A 20364-nucleotide genomic window follows, 5' to 3' on the forward strand; every position below is an offset into this window, starting at 1 on the left:
TGGAGGTTAGCATGGCAAGGTACGTACCAATACGAGGAGGAAGTTACGTGCCCCTACCAACGTGGGTAGAAAGGAAGAAAGCCATAGTCAACGTAAAAAATGATGACAACAGATGCTTTATGTGGGCAATACGATCCGCACTGTATCCAGTAGATAAGGATCCGTGTAGACCAAGTAAGTACCCAACAGACGATTTGGAGTGGGACGGCGTGGAGTTCCCAATGCAGCTGATAGACATACCGATATTTGAGCAGGAAAATGACCTAGCCATTAACGTTTACGGAGTCAGAGACCAAACGATAGTGCCACTAGTGTTGTCAAAGAGTAAAAGAGAACGAATACATCTCTTCTACCACGGCGGGCATTATTCGTGGGTCAAACATGTTAGCAGACTATTTTACAGACACACCAAACACAAAGGCAAGAAATACTTCTGCGATTGCTGCTTATTATCCTTTACCAGCGTTAAAGCTCTAAAGGATCACGACGAAATATGTCGCGGAGTCGAAGAAGTGGCGCAACGGATCCAGATGCCCACAGATAAGAACCTAGCGTACTCAGACCATCAAAAGCAGATGCAGGTGCCTTACGTGATATATGCAGACTTTGAAGCGTTGATAACTAAGGAAGAGCAGAAAAGTGGTGCCACGAATAAGGTGGGATTACATGAGATTTGCTCCTTTGGTTACATAGTAGTCAGATCAGACGGTAAGGCTAACCCTCCTGTAATTTACCGAGGCAAGAACGCAGCTAATAAGTTCCTAGAAGCATTGCGAGAAGAGGAGGGGGAGATAAGAGAACAATTAAGACGTCCAAAGAAGATGGAATTTACCAAAGAGAACCAGGAGGCTTTTACCAAGGCAAAGAAATGCCACATTTGCCAACATACGCTTCTTCAGTTTGGAAGACGGGCCAAGAAAGCGTGGGACGAAGATGGAAAGTATCTAGGAGAAGCTCATTTCAAATGCGGGAAGTATGCTAAGAAGGGTGAGAAGCCGGGAAAGCCCTCCACGCATTGCATTCACTGCCACAAAGCATTTGTTGAGGATTTCTATGTGGATAAGGTTAGAGATCACTGCCACATCACGGGTAAATACAGAGGAGCGGCTCATTGGAAATGCAATATAAACTTCAAAGTAGACCCAGAAATGGAAATACCCGTATTCTTTCACAATTTAAGAGGTTACGACAGTCACTTACTTTTACAAGGAACGGACGGCTCCGAAGTAAAGTGCATACCCAACAACAAAGAAAGGTACATGTCCGTAACCGTAGGCAAGCTGAAGTTCTTAGACTCGCAGCAGTTCATGGCGGACTCCTTAGCAAACTTGGTTAAATACAACACGGAGTTCCCCATTTCCAGTCAATACGGCGCGGAAAGGAAAGGAGTCTACCCATACGAATACATGGACTCCTGGGAGCGATTCGAAGAACCCCTACCACCCAAAGAGAGATTCTACAGCACCCTAAACGAGTCCGGTATAAAGGACGAGGAGTACCAGCATGCGTTAGATGTGTGGGAAAAGTACTCCTGTGAGAATATGGGAGAATACCACGACATCTACCTACGTTCAGACGTAGTGCTGTTCGCAGATGTTTTCCAAAGCTTTCGAAAGATGGCAATGGAATACTACGGGTTGGATCCAGCGAACTTCTACACGGCTCCTGGGCTTAGTTGGAGTGCGCTGCTAAAGAAGACAAACGCGCAACTGGATCTCCTAACGGAATACGACATGTACCGCTTTATGGAAGACGGTATCCGCGGCGGTGTTTGCGGACCCAGCAGGCGATACGCAAAAGCGAACAATCCCACGGTGGAGTACGACCCGGAGAAGCCAACCACATACATCTTCTACTTAGACGCAAACAACGTCTACGGTTGGGCAATGTCGCAGTACTTACCTGTACGCGACTTCGAATGGGACGACATAAAGCCCATAGAGTTTTACCTAAACGTAGGCAAAGAAGACGACAAAGGTTACGTGCTGGAGGTTGATTTGGAATACCCAGAGCATCTGCACGACGCACACGATGAGTTCCCGTTAGCACCAGAAGCGATAGAGATACCATTTAAGCAGCTGTCTCCGCTGCAAAAGCAAATGTGTCCCGGATACAAGCCATACAGGAAGCTAACGATGAACCTGATGGACAAGAAGAAGTACGTGGTGCATTACCGCAACCTGCAGTTCTATGTGCGCCACGGCTTACGCGTGAAGAAGATCCATCGCGTTTTGAAGTTCACGCAGGAACCCTGGATGCGCCCCTACATTGACTTTAACACGCAAAAGCGTACCGCAGCGAAAAATGACTTCGAGAAAAACCTCTTCAAACTGATGAACAACAGCGTGTTCGGAAAGACAATGGAGAACATCCGCAAGCGCGTAAGCATAAAGATAGCCAGCACCAGAGAGGAAGCAGAAGCATACGTATCACAGCCTGGATTCGTTAGATACGTAGAAATGTTAAACTTCTACGTGATTCACATGAAGAAAGCGAATTTATTCCTGAATAAACCCGTATACACGGGGTTTACAGTGTTAGACCTATCAAAGCTGCTCATGTATGAGTTTTACTACGACAAGCTAAAACCGAAATACGGTGATAAGTGCCGCCTCTTATACACCGACACCGATTCCTTGATACTAGAGGTGCAGACGGAAGACATTTACGAAGACTGTGTTCCCGACATCGATGAATACGACACCAGCGATTACCCACGCGACCACTTCCTTTACTCCCCTAAAAACAAGAAAGTAATCGGGAAGATGAAGGATGAGATGAAAGGAAAACCCATCGTGGAATACGTGGGCCTGAAACCCAAGATGTACAGCGTGCTAAAGCTGGACGGTGTAGAAAAGAAAGCTAAAGGCGTAAAAAAATACGTGGTTAAGAAAGACATAACCCACGAGTCCTACTTAAAGGTCCTGCGTACGCGTAAGGAACAGCGACATAAAATGAACAGCCTGCGCAGCTACGGACATCAAATACACAACGTTACACAGGAGAAGGTGTCACTGTCTGCATTTGACGGTAAGAGATGGATGTGCGATGATGGTATCCATACGATAGCATTCGGACATCACACGATAAGCAGTTCTTCTTTGACGAACCCACGAGTGGGACCATCATGAAGATAATATAAGATGGGTTGACCCTTCTTAGCTATCGCACTTCGGATCTGGTAAGTTTCCAAAGACCAATTAGGATCCGTAGCTCTTTTGGATCCTCCTTCTAATTCACCCGGCTCATAGAGATATCGAACCGTGACATCGCCTAATTTCTTTTCCTGGGGGAAGACCGCCCTCGAACTTCTGACGAAGGACTTGTGTTCCACGTATTTCTTTTTTATGGCATCCTTGGGTTTTATCCCCGTAGCCCTGGCCGCCTCGTTGTTCAAAGCCGCGACGACCTGGGGGAGCCTCTGAGTCCATTCCCTGTTGCGTTTGGAGGGATCTTCCAGCTCTTTCCAATACTGGTATCCAAAGAGACGCTCGGCCAGGGTCTTATTGAATCTTTCGACAATGCTTTGACCCCTGTGGTACTCTGCTTCGGCTCTCCTAATCTTAGTGTCGTGGTCTTTCAGGGTCTTAGTAACCACGCCCATGAACTCTGTCCCCGCATCCACTTGCAGCAGCTTAGGCCATTTCAAGACGCGCTTATAAATCCTACCTAGGGCTTCTGCGACTTCCCCAGAATCCTTACTGATTATGGGTTCGGCGTCCTTGTATCTGCTTGCGATATCAACTACGGTCAAAGCGTACCTATAGGTCTTTTTTCTCACCTTGTCGTGCGGTAAGAAAAGCAAATCCGCCTGATGAACTTCATTAGGGGCATTTACGGTGAAGCTGGGCCTGGGAATGTACTTCGGCACGGGAAGATAAACCTGCCAGAGGGTTTGTTTTCTTAGCCAGTTCTTAGCCGTTTCATCTGATACCCTGGCCGCGGTCGCGAGTTTCTTGATAGCTGACGCTCCTTTCCAATAGCCTTCCGGCCCATAGTAAATCCTTTTAAGTTTGTCCTCTACGCGGCCCATTATATGAATTCCAAAACAAGATTGATCTTACGTCCGTTAAAATCCACCGTCTTTCCGTCCACCTTAATGGTGATGTTTATGCTTTCTACCAAATTAGACAAGTCATAGCTTAAAGAAATGGGAGTGTATTCCACTGGGTCAAATGGATTACCTTGGGGCAGAAACTTGGACATAAGAGAAGACTTTTCTCCATTGTTGTAACTATTGGCCAAATCGCAATAGACTTCGTAAGAGGATGCGACTTTCCATTTCACATCATATGTATTGCCGCTATTTATTGTGGTACTAGTAAGGCCCAGGAGTTCTACCAATGAACTGTCCTTTAAATTAGCGCTTCCACTATTTTTCTTGAATTTCATTTCATGGGGTAATCCTGTGGTAAGAGTATATCCATGCTTTGCTAGCTCCTTAGCCAGTGTTATAGGGGTGTAATGGGAATCTGGTATTTTTGGTTTGGTGCCGGAAGTTCCGATGACAAAGCCATTAATTAAATTATACCAAGAATTGTACAAAGAGCAACTAACCAACCTTACCTTACAGGCTTTGATGGGGGGATTCAGATAAGTGGTAAAGTTATTCTTGTCGCTTTCCAAAAAGACGATCATTATATTAGATACGCCAAGGCCACGCCTCCCACCAGCCCTGCGACTCCTACGAAGACCAACTCATTGTCTTTTTGTTTCTTAGAAGGCTGATAGTAATTCTTAAACTGAGGCTTTCTTAACCTCGTTAATACCGCGGGGTGTGCTTGCGCATAAAGTTTAAAGGCGTAGTCTGTATTTTCAAAGTTCTTATCCGCCTGCATTTTGTCTTGGTAGTTCTTGTCCAACCAATCCCTGTAAGCTTGTCTTTTTTCATTCCAAGCTGCAACGTCTCGCTGATATTTCTCCAGCGCTAAGTCGTGTCTCTTCCTCTCAGCGGCTAATTCTCCGCTTTTGTCGCCTCTAACTAATCTATCCAAATATTGACCACCATAATTAGCTCCAGTGAATGCTAAGGCTGCAATAACTCCACCTGCGACCACGCTAGCCATTATATATTACGCCGTAGGTAGGTACTTTTCCTTCCGTAGGTAATCCTTTACCATGATAGCCCCGCCTACGGCAGCGGTCATTTTAGCAAAATTAGCGAAGCTCTTGCTTGGGTCTTCAGTAAAGTCTTCTTTGAGCACTTTCTTACCTACCCAACCAATACCCGCAACGATGGAAGTAATGATAGCTGCTTCTTCAACAGTTTTCAACAACGCGGTTGACATTATATTACAAAGCGAGAAGGAAAATCTAGGTCGCCACGGTACGTGGTGATAAATCTACTCCATTTCAGGGATCTTACTTTTTCTAACCTCCACAGGTGCGTGCACGGGCGCGTGATATGTTGGTGGTTCTACCTTTTTCGTTGCCCGCCATTGTAAGTAAAGGCTGCCTGCTACTATAGCGACTCCTAACGCGCCAATGACGTACCCAGGATTAATGAAGGATTCCTCTTCCTCCACCTTTTCTTCTTTCTTTGCTTTGTTCTTCCTGTTCATCTCCGCGAGCTTCTTACCGGCAGCAACTCTGCCTGGAGATTTAGCCTTGGTGATTCGTTGCTCCTCTACTTGAGGGGTTTCCTCCGCCTTCGATTCAGCTTCACTCATTTATATCTAAGGACTTGAAGGACTTGATAAGTAACTTAAGACGACTTGACTAAGTACTTAAGGATGACTTAACTAGGTACTTGAGGCGACCTGGGTAATTCCCGCGAACGACTTGACTAAGTACTTGATAAGTCACTTGCAGGTACTTGACTAGGTACCTCAGCAAGTGCCGCCTTGAATACCCTTTCAACTTCTCTGTCCTTCTTGAAGTCCTTCCAAGAGGCCGTAAGTTCCTTCAGATCGACGTGCTGAGCTACGTGAAGTGCCGCAGAGGCGACTGCCATTAACTTACCGCACTTCAAAGACAACCACCCACAGGTTATCTTAAGTTCTTGGGCGATGACATAGTCCTCGCTTATGTCCTTCCGCAGTTGCTCCACGTCGTCTATGGGCAGTGCAAGTCCAAGCAATTTAGTTGCAAGTCGGATAGAGGAGTCTGCTACGGCGTCCGTGGTCTTACTTGCGAGGGCAGCCTCGTACCTCTTATGGAACTTCTTAACCTCCTCTTCTGACAACTTATTAACCTGCTCATGGGTAAGGTCCTTACCTATCATTTCTTTGCACTTCCCAGAAGACACAAGAATGTTAAGTTGTTCCTTGAGGTTACTTTCATCTAACTGTGTGGGGACTTCATCTAAGAGCTGCTCAATGTCCATATATGTTAATGGAATACGGAAACCTCAAAGAGAAGATCATCTTGGAATGTTGGTGCGTTTTTAGGTGCCGCATGTATTCGTGTAACTGTTCCTTGGATATCTCACCGCCGTAGTCAGAAAGGATGGTTTCCAGGTCAGACTTACTTGGAGTATGAAATACTACGAGAGAGCCTATGTTTTCCCTGAAGGGCTTAGAGACGCTGGTAAGCTGCTGGGAAAGCAACCAAACGCTGATATTGTCATGTCTGCCGCTAAAGGCGAGCTTCACTAATTCGGAGGTGCGTCTTTTTACGTCGTCCCCGCAGGCGATGTCGTCCAGTATAAGGAGGGTTTGCGTACTCGCTCGTCGAGCCTCGCGAGACGAGAATTGTTTGTGCCAGAACTTAAGATGGCTGGATAACTCGTTAGGATCCAGTATGTCCACAAAGAAGTCGTCGTCGTTCACTCCTATGCCCGTCCAGGTGCGGTTATTCACGTAGGTGGGGCATAATAGCACGATATAGTCGAAGCGGTATCTAAAGGGTCCTAATAGCTGCTCCACGACGAACTGGGTCTTTCCGCAGCCGGTGGGTCCTACTATCAGAGCGTTACAAGGCATGTGATCTGGGTTCATATATAGATGGAACCAGTGGAAGCAATGCAAAGAATTGTCGCCGACGCAAAGGATAAAAAAGACACCATAGAAATGCAAAGGGAGGAGATAGACCGGTTAAAAGAGCGCGTGCAGGAATTGTACGATGAAATGTGCGGTCTGAAGCGTGCAGAACGGTTTGGCGCCTTGTTGACGATGGCGACGTGGGCTAAGGAGTCCATTAAGGACTTCATTCAATATCCCCCCTAGAATGTTAACAATTAGGTTAGATCTTTGTTAAGACACCCGGAAGCTATTTCAAAGAGTGTCTTAGAATGTTAACAATTAGGTTAAGTAATTGTTAAGGAATAACATACCTCGAAATAAAGATGTCTTAGAATGTTAACAATTAGGTTAAGTAATTGTTAAGATGTTATATAGTGGTTATCGTACTGTTATGTATAGATGGACTGCGCGGCGTGTAAAAAGAAGTTTAGCTCCAAGCAAAGACTACAATACCATGTCCGTAATGGTGTTTGCACAAAGAAATTGAGTAAAGTTTGTAAGGATTGTGGTAAGGAATTCAGTACTGTTCAAAAGATGCGACAACATCAGGACAAGCGTATTTGCATACTTTGCAAGGGCTGCAATAAGGAATTCCCTTTGGGAATGCAGCAACACTTAAAGAGAGGAGTTTGTGATCAGACCAGGCAGTGTGGTTTCTGCAATAAGATACTTAGTAGTCGACAACGTCTTCAAACGCACCGGAAAACGCATGAACTAAGTTATAAGTTCCACTTTAGGAGCTACGACTTAGAAGGCGTGGATTGCTACCAATGTGCGGATTTGATGAGTCGCTGCCCGCATAAAGAGGATTACTTAAGGAATCGCATAGATTACCATAAGAAAATAGTCCGTACTTTCCCCTCCTTTGAACGCGCCGAAGGCGTTCCGTGGACTAAAAGGGAGTATTGGAGGCAGGAGTGTGATCGCTGTGGTTGTGTCAGAGAAGAAGAACATATCTTCAACTGCTTAACAATTACTTAACCTAATTGTTAACATTCTAAGACACTCTTTGAAATAGCTTCCGGGTGTCTTAACAAAGATTTAACCTAGATGTCAACGTTATCAGACATCTTTATTTCGAGGTATGTTATTCCTTAACAAAGATTTAACCTAATTGTTAACATTATTGGGTGTCTTTATTTCGAGGTTCCCAGTGTCTTAACAAAGATTTAACCTAATTGTTAACATTATTGGGTGTCTTTATTTCGAGGTTCCTAGTGTCTTAACAAAGATTTAACCTAATTGTTAACATTATTGGGTGTCTTTTTTTTTTGAGGTATGTTATATGCTAGCCTACGCAGCTGCCTTTCTGGGAGGCATTCTAATTACCCTTTCAATATATGGACTGTATTACTTGCGAACTACCTGCCGACTGCATTACGACTCCCAAAACACGTAAAAAATACACCTGCCTTCATTGCGACAGGGTATTCTCCGAAGGATCCTTTGTGGGGCATTGGTGCTCTGCGGATCCTAAAGCAGACGTCCTTAGCTGACACCTACGAAGAGAAAACGAAGTAACTCTGCAAGGTGGTTTCAAGGGCGCCTTAATTGCCGTGTCAGTCTTTGAAATTACCGAAAAAATGAGGTCCGCCGAAGCAGACCAATACTTATCTAATCACACAGAGGATTAGCATCCACCCTACGTTCAACGTCGAACTTCCATCGCCCGTTAACCTTACCATAGCTGCGTATGTGCGTGTACTCTTCACCTTGGATTACATACCGCACACAGTCAGGTGCCCACAGGGTACACTCTTTCCCTTCGTATTCGAGGACCAACCTTAAACGGCTGATGTCTTCGAAGACGACATAATTTTTTATTTTGTATGTGATGCCTTGGACTAATTCACGCCAGTGCGTCTGTTCAATGATCATTATATCTATGAAATATTCTTTGGTGAGTCCTTAACGCCCCCTGCGTCTTAAAAGCCTTAACACACCAAGGACAAGGCACACGAATGCCTTCCGCGTAATAGTCGATCTCCCTGCATATAAGGTCATAATCATTGCACACCATAGTTAGGTAACCATTCATGTCAAACCTATTCAACTGCTCCTCTTGTTTAGAGGATAGCACCCCGTTACCCTTAGGTGTCTTCAACTCCAGGCAGAACCCATTGTATTTTTTATGTGCATTAAGAACTAAGATGTCAGGCTGACCTGCCTGGTAACCTTTCTGCCAACATACTATCCTTTTGGAGGCCGAGTCCTGTAATTCTCCAAGACCTGGTGCGAGCAGTAGGATAGGGTGGAACCGACGTATGTAGTCCACGACTTTCTTATGCAGGTCAAACTCATTCTCGATCTTAAAGACTAACTTGTTAGGACTATCGAACCGCCTTTCTATTTCATACTTACCTGTTTTTCTTAGCGTAGGAAGAACGTCACCTAACACCCATTTCCTGAACTTTTTTGCTTCAGCCTTTTCAGATCCGAATATCAATTCGTAAAGACCTTCCTCCGTCAAATACACGGCATTGGGTTGTGCGTTAAGGGTGTCACGCTGAGTTACACCCTTTAAAGACCTAAGAAGCACCTTATTTTCCTCTGATACATGATCAGACGCCGCTTTTCTGGAATTTACGTAACCCAACGCCAACGCCACGGACTTCGCTTTGAAGTAAAGTTTATCGCCTTGCACTATGCATTGCAGTTTGGTGTCGTTGTTTTCGAATACGCGAAGCATATTATACGTAAGGGATATTTTTTTATCAATAGGCAACGCTCTTTAGCTGATTCATTTCTACGCTCAGTTGCGCGTCAGACACGACAAAGACGTAGCAGTTTATTTTGTCGCCGTCGCCCGCGGAGGTATTCTTGGTGCGTTTGATCTCCAGGGTAATGCCATCCTGCGTATTTACTAGACGTAAACCCTGGCCATGTAGGTCTTCGTCGTTAATGGTGCGCATGTCAATCCATAACGCATACTTGTCCTTAAAGAATTCCTCGGGAGATATCTGGTCGCCAAACTTGCGCATGGCCTCTCTGTACACGTCTGCGGGCTTTATCCCCTGGGAGTAAACCTTGTTTGGGACTCCGTTTATGTTGACCCCTACGTTAGTAATGTTAGGGTTGTGAAAGGCTTCGGAGTCGCGCTTACCGGCTTCGCAGGGTTTGGCAAACACCAACATCAACCCCGTGAGACTTCTTCGGGGGAGGTTAATGCTTTGGTTGATAACCTCATCCGTCTTATCCAGGAAGCTAAATGTCTTATACATCACTACGTGGTCGTAAAGGAATGCCTTTCCGGAGCTGTATTCCATGCCAGCGCTACGTGCCAGATCTTCGCTGTACACGGTCTCGTACTGCAGCTCTAAGTTGGTGATAGAATAAGGATCGACAGCCCCGCTAATTGCGCTGTCCATGCCTCCAATAACGTTTGTAGTGTCTGCCAAGGTTACTTCAAACTGTAACTCGGATAACTGCCTGGGGTAGTACGCGCCATGACTCGTAATCACTTCGAAATCCAAAGGAATAGCGTACTTGCTACCATAGGCGGTCTTTACCCTTGTTGCATCTGCTACTGCGGTTGCTCCACTGGAGTCCGTAGGCGCTGGGTTGGTTTCACTGCGAAGCTTACGAAGAATAACGCTTCCAATTCCCTGCTCTATCTTTTGTGCACGGTCAAAGGTCGTCAACCACAGATCCTTATACGTGGTGTACAAATCGTACCTATTCAAATCCAAGAGGGATTCCCCTGCGAACTTGATTCTCATCTTAGAGACGAGGTTCCTACCCACGTTATTGACGGTATAGCGCTTGTCCTTGGTGCTTGGTTGTATTGCTAGGTCAAACCTTAAAGCCAAGGTACCAGGAACCAATACTAGGTTATCCGTTAGGCGGGGTACGCCCACATACAGCGTCTCCCCTGGCTTTGCGCTAGAAGGCGTGAATGTAACTCGATGAAAGGTGCGTTCTGCTTTCAGTCCGCCAACCTGCTTAGGTAATACGTTGGGGTTTAACTTTGAGCTTATCATATATAATGGAAGTAGAAGGAACGGATTTTGACCCCACCACCGAAGAAGGTCAAGTAGACATTAACGACGAAGAATACGACGCATGGACTAAAGGCGCGGAAACCGACCCCCTAATCTACGACATGGCTCTAGAAAACACGTACGGTAGTAGGTGGAAAAGCTTCAAGGCAGCCTTGAATCGCATGTGGCACGAAAAGAACCCCGGTGAGTCCCCTCCTGAGTACATAGAACTTCGAAACATGGGTGAGCAGGGAGCAACCGCGCGGGAAACCGTAGAGTGGGCAACGCAAGAGCTACGAATGCGCTATTCCCACTTCGAGGCCGACGACGTAAGGCTCACAGAACGCGGAAACAAAGTCCTCATAAGCGTCCAAGACATGAGATATCCCGACAAAAACCGCTGGACCAAACCACAAATCCTCTTCGACGAAAATGGCTCGGTCAAGGTTAACGTGGCAAGATTAAGAGGCTTTCAACTAGCTACCAGAAGTGCGTTAGAAAGGTTGGGGGCCCTGAATGAAAGGGTCGCACTAGAAAAACACGCCGAGGAACTACAAGAAACGTTAAAAGAAAAGGAAGCAAAGTACGAAAGACAAATACGGCAGCTAACCGATGCTCAAAAGAAAGAAATCAAGGGCAAGAACGAAGTCATACTGCAATTCAAGCGAGAAGCTGAAACGGCTTTAGACGAAAGAGACCGAGTCAGACACGCCTTCAATCTTGCTCTAAAAGACCTGGATATGAGTAAGGAAGAAGCTAAAAACTTGCATATCACCATAGAGGGCTCTTTGGCGGAACGGCGGCAGTTGGTTGCCGAAATCAATACTAAAGAGGAGCAAATCCGGCAAAGAGATCAGGCCATCGAGGACCTGGAGGGGCAAATAGAGCGGCAGCAAGAAGTAGTTGCGGACCAGGCTCGTCCCGAAGAAGAAAGGGAAGCAGCTCAAAAGGAAGTAGATACGCTTGAAATACACCTTGCGGAATTACAGGCGCAAAAGGAAAACCTGGAAAGGGAGTTGGGGCTTACCACCAAGGAAAAGGTAAAAAGAGCCCTTTTGAAGTATGGTATTCCCCTTGCATTTGCGGTCGCTATTAGCACCGTAGTAGGGGTAATCCTTAACGCGCTTAAGGCTACGGGCGCGGGCGTAAAGAAATTAGGCAATGGGCTGACGGACTTGGGAAAACAGATGGCAGCCGGTCTTCCTGGGCTGCTGGGTTCGGTTGTTTCCTTGGCACTTAGGACCGGCGGAGAATTGTTAAAGTTCGTGGGGAATAACATTTGGATCTTGGTTGTCGCTATTGGAGTGGTACTCCTGAAGAAGATGAAGGGTTAATCTTATCCTTGTGTATTACTGGGGGCTTGTCGTCGTCAGGCGCCCGAGGCATCCTCGACTGGGGATAAGTAAAGATAGTATTCGCGCCGTCCTGATAATGCGGAACTAGCGGCAGCACACTCATGGTGCTAATGGGCTTATGATTCCAGACCGCGTTGGTGTTACCAGCATGGTTTATCATTATGTTACCATCGTTGGGGAGAATTTGCAGCTTGACATATTGACAATTGACTATCATATGAAAAGTAACCGGTGTTAAGTCTTCTCCACTCACTGCAGGAGGCTCCAACGAGAAATGAGCTGGGTTCCTATTATTATTCTTTATCCTGTAAGGCAGCAATGGGTGGTTATTCTCGTCAACGAGTCTAAACCCCGCGTTTGCACCTAATTTCGTGCTAATGCTAATGGTACACATTATTAATCCTAAACCCCCAACTTCAACCCACATTCCGATATCAGACCACCCGCCTCCTTCTTTATACTCCTTTTGATCTAAACAGTAAGCATGACGTGTTTCTTTTAAGTGTGGATTCATATAATTTAAGAATCACAAATTCTCACAGGCTAAGCACCGCAAGAGTGCTAATGGTCTTGTGATTATAAGGTTGATCCCTTTGGTCATATATATACTATTCACGGTAGCCGTCCCGGTGTCATCTACACGTATTTGTAGCTTTACCTTTCCGTGACAATCGGCGATCATATGAAAAGTCCAAACCGATAAATTTTCAAAGCTGTTAGCGTTTGGTTCCGTGGAGAAATGCACAGGCTCCCTGTTGTTCGTCTTCGCGCGCATAGGCTGCAGTATGCCATTGTCATCCAGGAACCTGAAGCCTACGTTGACGTGGCTGTCTGTACCAATGCAAATACTACAAAGGATTAACTTCTTTCCTGAGTAGTTCAAGTCTACAGACATGCCCGTGACATCAACCCAAGACGCCTGGGTGTATTTTTTCTCGCCTGTGTAAGTCGTATAGACACAATCTACTCCAGCTACGTAGGGGTTATTCATCGCCATATATAATAGCTCAGACCAACACCCGCGACTGCTAGGCCGGCTTTTAATAAGTTATGGTCATATTCCTCGGTAACCTTCTTTACTGGTTTCTTTGGCGGCACGTACGCCTTTTTTAATGGTTTTTCTGTGTGCTCCTTTTTTGGTTTCTCTACGAAGTGAGTAATGCCCTTGGTCATGTCAGAGTTCACGTCATTCACCCCAAACTTCATATCCTTAGTAGCTCGCTGCAGCTTGTTGTTATAACCCACAACGGAATTGGTGTTAATAACTAAATTACTTGGCATTAACCAACAACCAGGCGACAAAGCGTAATCCAGTCGCACTTTAGACTGCTGCACCGCTAATTGATATCTCTGCACCGATTTAGATATGTCATTTTCTATTATTGCAGACTCAAATAAAGTTAGGAATTCTTGTTGCGTTTCCTGTGAAGCGCCTTGGGATCCAACAATGGGGTTGCGGGTATTTACCTGCGCTCCCAGGATGCAGTACACTAATGCTTCAATGCTACGGTTAATCCTGGCTAGGTTCCTTAAACCTTTTCCTTTCATTAACACGAACGGATCCCAAGTGCCGGGGTAGTTTGTTTGAATTCTAGTAATTAATGAATTATTACCCTTATCGCCGCCCATATCACCGAACTCTAACTCATTACTTGGGTATTCCTGATGCCCGTAGTCAGCCGGCTTCTCACCATTGGCACCCCAAACATAAACTATACCCAGCCCATGCGTCTTACCCTCCTTATACCGAAAATCTTTTTGCTGTGGTTTGAACTCATTAATTAACCTTTCCAGGGCTGCGGCGTCATATCGGTTATTCATTGGATTAAATGCCTTATCTCCCGGTAGGGGTACGTTAAGCTCCTTCAACAACCTCCTTACCGTAAAGGCAACGTGAAACCGCATAAATGAAATGTGAAACATGTCCGCGGCAACACCACAACCTTTAGTGGCAGCCCAAATAGCAAAGTCTAACTGCTGTGGCCAATACCGCATGTTGGGTCCTGCTAACCATTCCCTGGCCTCTTTACCTGATGTATGCTTCAACATCGTATTCTTATAGATATTTCTTAGTATTACGTTAAATGATTGTTTACCCACTGAAATCTTCAGGTGCGTTACCAGCTTTTCGAAGTTGTTTACACCACCTTCAGCATCGTAAAATGGGTAATCTTCCGTGGTTAACAATAAGTTTCTAGGAAAATAGGGTGCTTTATGCTCGGGGTTTGGTGGCCTTTCTTTATGAACGGGGTGTACGATCGTCAATTGCTGCACCTGATCACCTACTTGCTCCAGCTTTGAATGTTCCAAGTCTGCATTGCTGTACATCCTGGAGCCGTTATAGTAAATTCCATCGGGTCTCCTTTCGAACTTACTAGGGTCTGCATGTGGAAACATCTTCCTAAAGGCCCTCCAGTTCCAGTAATCCCGGTTGTCGTGATGTGGCTGCTCCTCAATATCATTCCCAAAAGCGTCGTACATTAGTATATATAATGGATGTTATACCATCAGCACCTAAGTTGTATCCAGATGTTCCCTATACTACACCTAACGAACTAAACGCCGAAAACTTTCGTCTGAATAAAGCGAACTTAATCCTGGCTTACTTGGAAGGACAAGCAAAACACTACGAAAAAGTCCGAAAAAAGTACGTCAGAGCCCGGAGTACGCTACATAAGATTGCGATAACCTCAGGATCCATGTCCGTGGCGTTAACAGGCACCGGCGTTGCTACTTCGCTTACTGGACCTGGAATAGTCGTTGGCGTTCCTTTGGCCGGCGTTGGGGCAGCCTGTGGTATTATTTCGGCTGTTGCTACGGGTATTATGAAACAGTTGTCAAGCAAAATATCCAAGCATGACACGACAATAGCTCTGTCAAGGGCTAAAGTAAATACGATCACTGACCTTGTCTCAAAGGCTTTGCGTGACAGAAAGATAGACACGACGTAGAATTCTCGCTTATCAGTTAGCTGAAGAGGAAAAGTACGAGAAACTAAAGTCGGACATAAGGAATAAAAAAACAGTCGTAAAAGATCTTTCCGAGGAATCTCGCAAAAAGATCTACCAGGAGGCAAAAGAAGAGCTTCAAAGAAAGCTTGCTCAGTAAAGATTTGCTTTGAAAAGAGCGTGACGGGATTCTATTTACATATCGAACGCCGGCTGTCTGGTTCATATGCAGATTAGTTTCTCGCCGAGGTTGTTTACATTTCCAACTTACTTCGGCTTTTTATATTTGGTTCGGGTTTTGGTCGTGTGCTCGGGTTTTGATCGTGTGCTCGGAAAACGCTGGTTGTTATGAGGAAGAGGAATGTTGGTGTTGCTATGTGATGTCATCGCCTGGGAATCCATCCCAAGAGGGGGTGGTTGGGGTCGATTTCGTGAAATATTTCGTAGATTACGTCAGGGTAATAAGGAATATCCTTATCCAACCGACAAAACATCCACTCGGCCCTGCTCATATCAGAAATCTCGGGAATAGACTTACCGGTAACTTCAGACAAAAGATAAGGAATAGCTTTGTAATATTTCCCTAGCTTTAATTTTTTCAACGTTTTCCGTAGACTTTGTGGGGTTGGCTCTTCTAAATGGTCTATGATTTTCTTCTTTACTTCGTTGTCTAAATATATCGGTCGATAACCTTGGATATGACTCATCCAGTCCCTGAAGTATTTTATTCTCTTATATGGCGTTTTCTTACGACCTCCATTGGCATAATACTGCTCTCTGGTAGCATTTGGTACGGCATTACGAATATTCTTACCACATTCGTAACACTGTGCTGACGTGTCGTCTTCTATTTGCATTTTCTTGTCACAACAAATATACTTATTTGGTGGTGGGGTAACAAACTTGGGTTTCAAGCACTTTACACAGAAATCATAAGCAAACTCTTTACAATCTTCGCACTCCATATATAGACTAACATATTTTACATAAACACGGGATGCGGGTAATCGCGGTACGAATCGAGGGGGGTACTTTAGACGGGTAATCCTCCGGTGGTCGTTGCGCTGGAACCCCCATCCCCTATACTACTTGCTATAATTATAAAACAAAAAAAGGAGAGATTATAAATATAAAATAACAAATATATATCATATTTACTTATTTATCTAAGAAAACATATTTGTAAAACAAATTAATAGCTCAAAACACGAGTCCAGCTCTTCACACTGATATAATACTATATTAAAACTATACATTTATTATTAAAATCTAAATATTTCTAAATTTCCGCTACATTGGCGTTAAGATTAAAGTCATTCGAGAATTCATTGTCCATAAAAAAAGGGGTTCTTGTCCCCCTGACACACATGTGTACTGACTTAATTATTTCAAAAGATAATCGAGTTCTAATCCATGTTATAGTACTTGCATATGTGTCCCCTGTCTTCTTGGTTAATTTCTCAGTAAGGTGCTTTAGAAAAATCTGGCATTCTGGCCCCATCCCTCCATTTGTACCAAAAACTAATTTTTGAACGTAGAATATAATTTTACTCACAAAAAAAATTTCAAAATACCAACATTAAAGTAAGTTTTATTTTTCTTAAAAAATAAGAACTTTTTCTCACACTAGAAGAAGTCTGTTGCCTCTGCGAACGGCAACGACAAGTAATGCGATGGCGAAATAAAATCATGAAAGTTCTTAGTATGATGATATGCAAATTAGTGTGAGCGCCACTAAAAGGGGGCTGGCCGATCGTTGCCTATATTAGTACTACACACTATTTAAACAATTAGTTATGAGTCAATAGATCACATGAGGACGAAGGCCAAGAATCGACCCCAATTAAGTAGAATTGGTGAGAGGCGAACGCTCTCTCCGCTACAGCACTCATGCTTTCCGTACCCAGTCCTGCAGACGGTTGGTTTTAGCCGAGACGCCTTCCCTAGAATTAGTAAACTACGATGATTTGAAAAAATAACTATACTTAATGACGATGAAACTGGAAGTAATTTTTAAATTTGAGATGCACAAAATGTATGTAAAAATATTTTGAGAATACTATGGAATGAATGATAAGAATATCATAAAAAGTTGGAAATAGAGTAGATACGAGGTGAAATTAGAAATAATTTTTTTAGCCTTAGTAAATACAACATAATTAAAAAAGAGAACTAATAATAATTGAAAATGTTTTAAAACAAAAATACAAAAATTTGCAGTAATTATTAGTGGTAGAAAATACACCATGAGGGAAAAAGAGAATAATATATGACAAAAATACCTGGAATATATATGTAGAGGAATTATACATAGAAGATAATAATTCGCAATGCAAGAATTTATCCCAACATAAAATATGATGCTTGAACATATTTACTTCAGAAAACTCCAGTTAATCTAAATAGAAGATCTTATTATAAAGTAATTATTTCTTTGGTTCTTACCTTCGAACAGTGGTTTTCGATGCTTTATATAAATATGTAAAAATGGATTTCCAGTCTGCCTAGCTAAGTCTTCATTTCTTCTTTGAATCTGACTGCAAAATTCCAGATTAGAAAATGTATTTGAAATATTTCGACTTTTAACGAAATTTGACAAGTGAAAACTCAAAAAGTGTCGAGGGTCTACTGAGAAAGATGATTTCAGGATCTGGAGACCCGTTTGAAAACGAATTGCCTCGTTGATGACACTTGGATTGGCGAGGTCTAGTCTGATACAAATTTGATATCGTAAACAAGTTGTCAGTTGAGCGTTGTGTGCATAGAATATTGAATGAGATGGTAGTGCGTGTGAGCGAAAAGTGTCCCCAATTATTGCGAAAGCGCTAGAACGACTAGACACTTTTTTTTTTCAAACCAATTTTCTTATAATTTTATCGCACTTATCGTCGTCAAGAGCTTTTAGCCCAACCCTCAGCCAATATACACTTAGTACTTCCAATACTTAGAACCAATTTCATTGTACGTGCGCATAAATAATTAGACAACGACGTTTACAATATATGAGAAACGACCGAGAAAAGTATGCTCGTGAAGTTAAGCGTGTATATATAATTATCATGGGTTTCCAGCTAAAAAAAACGGTTTAAGCAGAACTTTCTAGTAAGTCCTTCCATTACACAATTGAATCTTTTGCTTTATCTATCATAGGCTAGTTACTTAACGACACGTCTATTCGAACCGAGTTGTCACGGAAAACGCAAAAAGTATTATGGAACCTGCTTCGGGAAAACCTTCCCTAATGGGAAGATTTCTTACTTTTTTTCGTAGATAAACTAGTCAAGTAGAGTTTCTCAATTCTATCAAACGATAAAATCTTTATTGTTTTTGTGTTGCGATATAACATGTTAATGCCTTTGGGTTACATTGTCAAGGATCTCGAAGCACCTCTAAAAAAATGAGTTAATAGAGTACTTGCACGGTTTCGTGACGGTAGCCATTTTGGATCGATACAATGTGTTTTACATGACAAAGAATTTAATCCCAGAGAGCAAAGGGATTTTGTTAACGTTCTGCCCTCTAACATGGCCACTCTAACATGCCATAGGTTCTTATCCGGTTTTTCCGGTTTTCCGATATTTCAGCATTTATTTAGCTCAGATTTACCCTTATTGATGGCTTTCACGTCCGCCATTTTGGATGGATTTAGCAAAAGTCATTAGTCTCTGTCATCCAACATGGCCCCCGTGTGTTTTGTTATTGTATTCTCTTGGGAATGATTGAAAACCAGCAATTGAATATTCGAATGTAGTAAGGAGTGTGTAGCTCCTGCCTTTAAAGCCTACCGTGTGAAAATAAAATATTTGTATATTGTATTTATTTTGAACCACCTAAATGCGACTTGACTATTTTTTTACATCAATTATTAATTAATTAGCTAAATATTCTTATAGTAAAGTGATCTTTTGCGTCACTTATGTTTGGCTTCCACTAGGCCTCTTGAATACATGTAGTTCTGAGTGTTACATTTACACTTATTGCAGGTGTAAAAGTCTAGAAGTGTTTATTCTCGATAGATAAAATTATCTAATCTGACTCAATATAGCAGTGCAAATATATAAGTAAAACATGCTATGCTCAAAATCGTCCCGGGGTGTGGTTTGAAAGCGGGAAACTCGTTTTGAGATCGCGCATAGATACAAGTTTTTTTCACCTTTCTTTCCCTAATCCACTTTTTTAAAACTAACATTTAGTAAAAATTAATACTTGCAAACATTTGAATGAAATGAATGCATTTTTTTAAATGTATTTATTTTTTCTAAATGAACTTTCATTTATATCTTGCTTATTCATTCTAGTCTTAGGACATTGTTTTCTGATTACATTAAACAGTAAATAAAAGTTTTATCTGATAGCAAATATGGGGGTGCGCGTCATTATCATCATCATCATCATCACCACCACCATCACCACCACCACCACCACCACCATCACCACCACCATCACCATCACCACCACCACCACCATCACCATCATCTTCATTATTACCATCATCATCATCACCCTCTCAACCTCATCACTGCTCAAAGACTAAGACGCTAAAATTTGAAATTGAAAACTCATCATTGAATGAATAGCATAGAATAGAAAACAGTTCAGTGGATTCTAGTGAAGGTGAGCTCGAATTGTGCATATGCTTTTTTTCACGGATGAAAAAGCTATATAATCAGGAAAAACACATAGACTTGGGTAACATTCCATGATGTTTTAGTAACGGTAATTATACAGGAGCTTAAAAACAGAGACTAGAAATGAAAAGAAAACAGAGACTCGTAATCATTCTATTTTGGACATGATATCTAAAAAAATACAACTTACCCAGCTTATTAGAAAATCATTTTATATCTTGTTGTGTTTTGTCATTGTTGTAACTAAGCGCCCAGCACAGCCACGTACATTTAACGGCATAAAAAGTATCCTCCAAATGCTTAGCTTTCTTAAAACTATCTGAAGGATGAATTAAAGTAATACGTAAATCCAAATAACGTGACCAAATATACCGCCGCTTCTTCTAAACACTGTTGAATGTCTAGGGCCTTTGTCGTTCTATAGATAATGTTACCCGTCCTTAGATGATATCTAATGATGATTGGCTCTCAAAGTCACTCGGGGCAGGCCT

At 43.1% G+C, this 20364-nt stretch overlaps 1 protein-coding gene across 1 annotated transcript in view; it reads right to left on the minus strand.

Moving 5' to 3' along the window:
• The window catches only part of LOC116297108 (QRFP-like peptide receptor), a 36589-nt gene that overhangs the window by 12451 nt on the left and 3774 nt on the right, over window positions 1-20364 (minus strand). Inside the window, exon 2 of the mRNA XM_089035496.1 lies at window positions 17691-17782. The gene's annotated coding sequence lies outside the window, so the exon portion shown is untranslated. The remainder of the gene's footprint in view (window positions 1-17690; window positions 17783-20364) is intronic.

Source organism: Actinia tenebrosa, unplaced genomic scaffold, assembly GCF_029948245.1.
Source record: "Actinia tenebrosa isolate PJP-AT-01 unplaced genomic scaffold, QUT_ActTen_1.0 PGA_scaffold3__52_contigs__length_22856419, whole genome shotgun sequence".
Lineage (NCBI taxonomy): Eukaryota > Metazoa > Cnidaria > Anthozoa > Actiniaria > Actiniidae > Actinia > Actinia tenebrosa.